This window comes from Cetorhinus maximus, chromosome 12 (genome assembly GCF_964194155.1).
Source record: "Cetorhinus maximus chromosome 12, sCetMax3.hap1.1, whole genome shotgun sequence".
Lineage (NCBI taxonomy): Eukaryota > Metazoa > Chordata > Chondrichthyes > Lamniformes > Cetorhinidae > Cetorhinus > Cetorhinus maximus.
In genome coordinates, this window is record NC_135890.1 from 52938030 (window position 1) to 52944922 (window position 6893).

Below are 6893 nucleotides of genomic sequence, written 5' to 3' on the forward strand. Positions count from 1 at the left end.
AGTGCTTTTATCTGTTTCCTGATATCACACTGAGTGAATCAAATTGGCTGAAGACTGGCATATGTGATGCTGGGGACCTCAGGAGAAGAGCAAAATGGGTCATCCATTCAGCACTTCTAGCTAAAGGTGGCTGCAAATGATTCAAGCTTTCTACTTGCTGTTATGTGCTGGCTCAGCCATCAGTGGAGATGAGGATGGTTTTGGAGCCTTGTCCTACCATTAGTTGTTGAATTGTCCACCACCATTCAAGACTGGATGTGGCTGCACTGCAGAATGTTGAACTGATCCATTTGCTATGGGAAGATGCAATAAGAAATGCAAATGCTAAATTTAGAAATTTTTTAATATAGCCAACTCTGAAATACCTAGTTGGCTACATAGAGAAGGGAAGGAAAACTGCAAGTGTGAGAATTGGTTTAAATTATGCACTATTTGCAGCATAACTCTACTTGTAAAACTTGCTTCAATTAACATAGCCAAGCTGGTGATAATATATTTATATTTTCAACTAAAAGCAATTGTTTAATACTAACAAGAATAATTAATATTGCTATCATTCAAATGGCGTGGAATCGTCCTGTCATTCTCCTCTTAAGGTTGCTATATTTAATTGTTCGGGTACTTTCCAGATAACCATTGTGTTTGAATTGCAAGAAACACAGAATGCCAATTAGCTTTAGTGTTCAGTTAAATGTGTGCAATATGCAAGCTATGACATGGTAGGTAGGCCAGAATTTGAATGTTTATGAAACTTCATGATTTAACCTGCATACATTTCACATTTAACAAAAATGATATTTTATTTTAATATGTCATGATAACGAAGGAAAAACACCGAATTGCATCTGGAAATATTGGAGTTTAAAAATAAGACCTAAATTTTTTAAATGCACACAAGCCAATGGCTGGAATGCTGCAGGGTGACTCCCTAAGAGGTAATGGAACCCCACCCTGTTGCCAGACAAGGTACATCTAAAGGCATCCAGAAACTAATTGCTCCCTCTGGTAGAGATAATGGGGCATAATAGGAGAGATGAGTATCATCTCATCAAGAAATTCTGTGGTCAATGCCCAGACAGATTAGTGAATTCACTTCCCACTTGGAATATACAAAGGAGGACTTAAAAGTGAGCTGAAAAGTTGCCCCAGTATCTGTCTGTTGGCGGGTGTTCTGTGAGAGAGCAAGTGCTGGATGTTTGACTCAGAAGTAACAGTCACACACAGTACCCCTGCAAATCATCATTTTGCAGGTATCTCGATCTCTCTCCCTCTACACCGAATTCAACACTACAGGAACAAGTCAACTCTACTGGAACCTCGAATCCGACTATTCGTCTACTGGAGTCAATTCTACTGAAATCTCAAATCGCAATGGCTGCAACACTCAAACACCTATTCCCCTGAGTCAAGGACTGTTCCATATACCTTTTCTTTATATACACACACATATATTCACTTACTTCAGGCTATGTTCTTACTTTTAACCTGGATGACCGTATATGCATGGGTTTTATCCTTTCTTGCCTTAAGTAGTTAATAAACTTATTCTTACCTTTAAGTCAAGAAAGTCTGATCAAATTGGCTCCTTCAAATCCAGAACGATTGGGCCTGGGAAAAAGGTATCCACGAAAGGAATCCTTTTTAAATTAAATCTTGTTGCGACCAACAGAAGGGTTGGACGGCTGAATAAAGACAGGGAGCCAGTTCATCCCTCCTCATCTGGGGCATAGCAATTTGGGGGTGTCCCAGCCAGATAGTGAAAATTGAGGGGCCTCGCCTGGATCAACAACTTTGGGGAACCTCACCTGGGGGTGGGTCATAACAAATATAATTTCTCATCTTTGTTACAACAATACTATACTGGGTTCAGCAACAAAATTGAAGTGCGCAAGAATGAATGAGGTTGAGCTGGAGCTAATTGAGAGCGCCATGTCAGAAGCTCACAAAATAGGTTCAGTTGAGGGTCCATGGAGCATTGCTGTCATTCTTCCAGGGTCCCAATGCCACTGGAGCACTCAGCTGTTTGCTAAATGAGTCCAACACCCTAGCCTCAGCAACCTGTCTGTTCCATGTCCCCAGCTGTTGATAGCCCATTGTATAAACTTGTCTGCCTATCTGTCTGTCTTTCACCCGTCCTCGTTCCGAGGGTTGGCCGCACTACGTACAATCTTTCTCCACTGATTTATATTTTCCAATGCCCTCACTGTCTGTCCCATAGAGAGGCCAGTCCACGTTCTGATACTATCTATCCACGCCATCTTAGGTTTTCCTTGTGTTATGGCAAACGGATGGTAAATGCTAAATTGCCCAAATCTGAGAGGGAAACTTGAAGCAGCTGCCACAACTATTTGCAATTTGTATTTATTTTGAGATGCGGGCTTTGAATTCAGTAGAAAGAAGCCACTAAGTCTTATAGGTTTCTTACAAAACTAAATTAAACCTTTATTAATAGAAGAAATGATTTTAAGCATGCACATAGATCTACAAATTACTACTATGATAACTTCTAAATCCCCTAATTAATCTAAACCCCGGTTACACATCTGTTAAGGCAACAGTGAGACACATAGATTTTAAAAGATCCAGGCAAAGTAACACACAATACCCTGAACAGTCAAATTCAAAGTGAGTTTTTTGCAGCTTCAGTTCCTTGTAGACAGCAGCTTGAGGCTTAGATGCTGGAGGCTTTTCACACTTGTGTTAGATCTTAAAATCCCTGCCCTTAAACACAACCTTCAATCCTTTATACATATTTTCCCCTTTGAATGCAAATTTCCAATGTTTCATTATGCCTTTGGACTTTACCTCTCTAATAATAAAATCCATCATAGTATCAATTATACCAGTAATCTTTGGGAAAAAAATTATCCTGGCTAGGTGTAACATTTCACTCCCTCCTTTGAATTCAAGCTAGCCTGGTCTATTTAAAATTGCAAATGTTCCCTTTATCCCTTACATACCAAAGCTTCCCTCATGCTTACCTACTTAACATTTCAAATCTAGCTTATCTTCTGATACATCAAAGCCTTCAGACCAGCTGCCTTTCATTCAATTAAGTCCCACACACACTCACACCACACACACGCACACACACACACATGGTCACAGACCCCACTATAACTCTACTTTATAATAAAGTCCAATAACATAATGAAAATTATTATATCTTCCTGAAATTCCCCTCCTTATTAAAAAATTGAGGGGTCTCTTCACAATTTAAAAAGACGGCTTCATTTTCTGAACCCATCTTACATCACCTCCTGTACTTATTACACTATTACATTACTAGATGCATGCATTAATATAACAATATATATACAAATCCTTGGGATCAACAGAAATCATTCCAGTCCAGTGTCCAGGTTTTAAATGTCCAATTTTCACTTTAAGCTTCAAACCTTTGACAATGCATCTGCAGTCAGATTTTCTCGTCCCTTCATATGTATAATCTGTAGATTTAATGGTTGCAGTAATAAATTCCATCTGAATAGCCTTGCACTTCTGTCTCGAAATTTGTCCAGAACTTTAAAGGATTGTGGTCTGTATAAACAATTGTTTCTGATGAATTGTTTACAATGTGAATTTCAAAATGCTGCAATGCTAACACCAATCCCAAAGTCTCCTTTTCAATCGTTGAATATCTTCTCTGTTTTATGTTCAACCTCTGTGAAAGTTACCCTGTCAGTTTTTCAATTCCAGTGTCATCATCTTGTAACAATATGGCTCCAATGCCTATCTCGCTTGCATCAATGGTCAACTTAAATTGCTTTGCATAATTGGGTATTGCCAAAACTGGTGTTGTAGTTAATACAGTTTTCAAACGGTCAAATATCTTCTGACGCTCCTGTGTCCATTGAAACTTCTTATGATTTTTTAATAGTTCAGTCAGTGGAGCAACCACGCTTCTAACATTTGGTACAAATTTCCAATAAAACCCACTCATGCCCAAAAATCTCAAAATTTCTCATTTTGTTGTAGGCATGGGGAAATCCACGATAGCCTTGACTTTCACATCTCTCAGAGCCACCTTGCCATGCCCTATGGCATGGCCTAGATATGTATCTTGTGCTTTTGCAAATTCACTTTTGGCCTAGTTCACCACCAAATTAGCTTCTTTTCATCAAGTAAATCATTCCTCCAGATGTTGTAAATGCTCCTCCCACATCTGACTGAAAACTATCAAGTCGTCAATACACACAGCACAATTGCTCAGACCGACAATTACTTTCTTTGTCAGTCTTTGAAATGTTGCAGGTGAAATTTTTCATGCCAAACAGCATGACTTTAAACTGATTTGTCCATCAGGCATCACAAAAGCCGATGTCTCCTTTGCTCTCTCTGATAACAGTACTTGCCAATATCCTCTTAGCAAGTCAATCTTTGTGACAAATTTTGATTGTCCCACTTTTTCAATACAATCTCCCAGCCATGGTATAGGATATGAATCCACTTTTGTCACCACATTCACCTTTCAATAGTCCACACACAATCTTTGTGTTCCAGCTGGTTTCGGTAACAGCACAACAGGTGAACTTCAGTTACTGTAACTAGACTCAATGAAATCATTTTGAAGCATGAATTCAATTTCTTTATGTACTTGTGATAACTTTTCTGGATTTAATCTTTAAGGATGTTGCCTTATCAAAGATGAAACTTTTACACTAACATCACATATAGTTAAATTTGTCCTTCCCAGCTTATTCCCACAAATATCTTTATGTGACCGCAATAGCTTCTCTAAATCACTTTGACACTTGTCTGGAAGGTAACTCAATATTATATTTAACATTTCAAGTACCATCTCATTATCCAATTTAATTAGAGGAAAATCAATTTCAGAATCCTGCCTTTCTACTTCTTTCTCATTATCTACCACCACTAACACCTCATTTGGGTCCTCTTCCCTGTCAAAGTACTTTTAAAGTATGTTTACATGACATATCCTCTGCTTCTTTCTTCTATCTGGAATATTTATTAAATAATTTACTTCACTCAGTTTCCTTTCAACCATGTAAGGTCTTTTAAACCTTGCCTTTAATGAGTCAACCAGTAGTGGTAACAGAACTAGCATTTTCTCCCCAGCAACAAAATTATGAGTTGTAGCTTTCCTGTCTGCCTTCACTTTCATCACTTCCTGTGATATCCTTAAATGTTCCCTAGCCAACTCACATACTCTGTCCAATCTCTCCCGGAAGTTTGATACATACTCCGAGAGAATAGTTTCTGAATTTTGACTCACCAATTTCTCATGAATCAATTCCAGTGGTCCTCTCACCTCATGACCATAAACTAGTTCAAAAGGACTAAAACCAGCCGATGCATTAGGAGCGTCCCTAATAGCAAATAACAAGAATGGAATTCCCCAATCCCAATCCTGTGAATGATCCTGACTATATGCCCTCATCATAGTTTTTAGAGTTTGGTACCATCTTTCCAAAGCCCCTTATGACTCAAGATAATAGCTGTAGAATTAAACTGTTTTATCCCTCAGACTGTTCATTACTTCCTTAAACAGCAGTGACATGAAATTTGAACCTGATATCATTGTATTTTTTTAGGTAAACCATATCTTGTAAAAAATGTAGTTAACTCTTCCACAATTTTCTTTGTTGTAATATTTCTCAAAGGTATTGCTTCAGGAAACCTGGTAGATACATCCATTATTGTCAGGAAGTACTGATTTCCACTTTTGTCTTAGGAGGGGTCCTACACAATCAATCATGACCCTAGTAAAAGATTCTTCATATGCTGGAATTGGAATTAGAGGTACTGGCTTAATCACTGCTTGTGGGTTCCCTATCACCTGACATGTATGACATGTTCCACAGAATTTGACTACATCCGTATGCAACCCAGGTCAATAAAAATGATTTTGTATTTTTGCCTGTGTCTTTCTAATCCCTAAATGTCCTCCCATTGGAACTTCATGAGTAATCCGCAGAATTTCATTTCTATATCCAAATGGCATTACAATCTGGTGCACCTCCCTCCAGCTTTCATTTGCTGAAGCATGATAAGGCCTCCATTTTCTCATTAAAACATTACCCTTAAGGTAATCACATTCTGGAATACGTTTTGCCTCTGTTTCTGAGTAAGCTGTCTGATATAACTGTTTTATTTGCGAATCCTTTTTCTGTAAATCTACAACTGTCTTGAGTTAAACACCTCGCCTGCATTGTCTTCCAGTCTTTCTTCCTGAACAACCTTATCAAACACAGTATCAGCTAATTGGATTTCCACACCTTCTCTCTGCTTTTGAAATTCCTGTTCTTCTTGTGAGCCAGTGATCTTGTTATCACATAATCTGGAAACAATCCAGGATGCTTTCTCTGCAACACTTATGTTGAAAATACTTCAGGCTGCTCAACTACTATTGGCATCACCCACATCTGTGATCCAGCTATATCATTACCCAAATAAACTGAACACCTGCAATGGGCAATTTTTCCACTACTCCAACAATCACCTCACCCGTTTTCCACTTACTCTTTAACTTTACCTTCCATAATGGAATAGGTTTAGCATCTCCATGAACCCCACTTATTATCACCTGTTTCTTCAACACTCCCTCTGAACAACAAATGTCACTATCCCACGTTAAGTATTGACTAGCCCCTGTGCCCCTTAAAATTTTAACATCTTTACCTATTCCCCACTGTACACGTGGAAAGACTTTCCCTGCGCACACAAAATCTTTAAACATTCCTGCAACCTGCTCCTCAGAATCCTCTTGGGTAAATTGTGAATACATTCCCACTTCTTTACCTATCACTGATTCTTCCTGTTTTACCTGTGCACAAACCACTGGTTTTCCCTATGCCTGAACCTCAGAACCCACAGTACTTTTACTTCCAGAACTTTCTGTACTCAATAATTCCAACAGATCGTCCCTG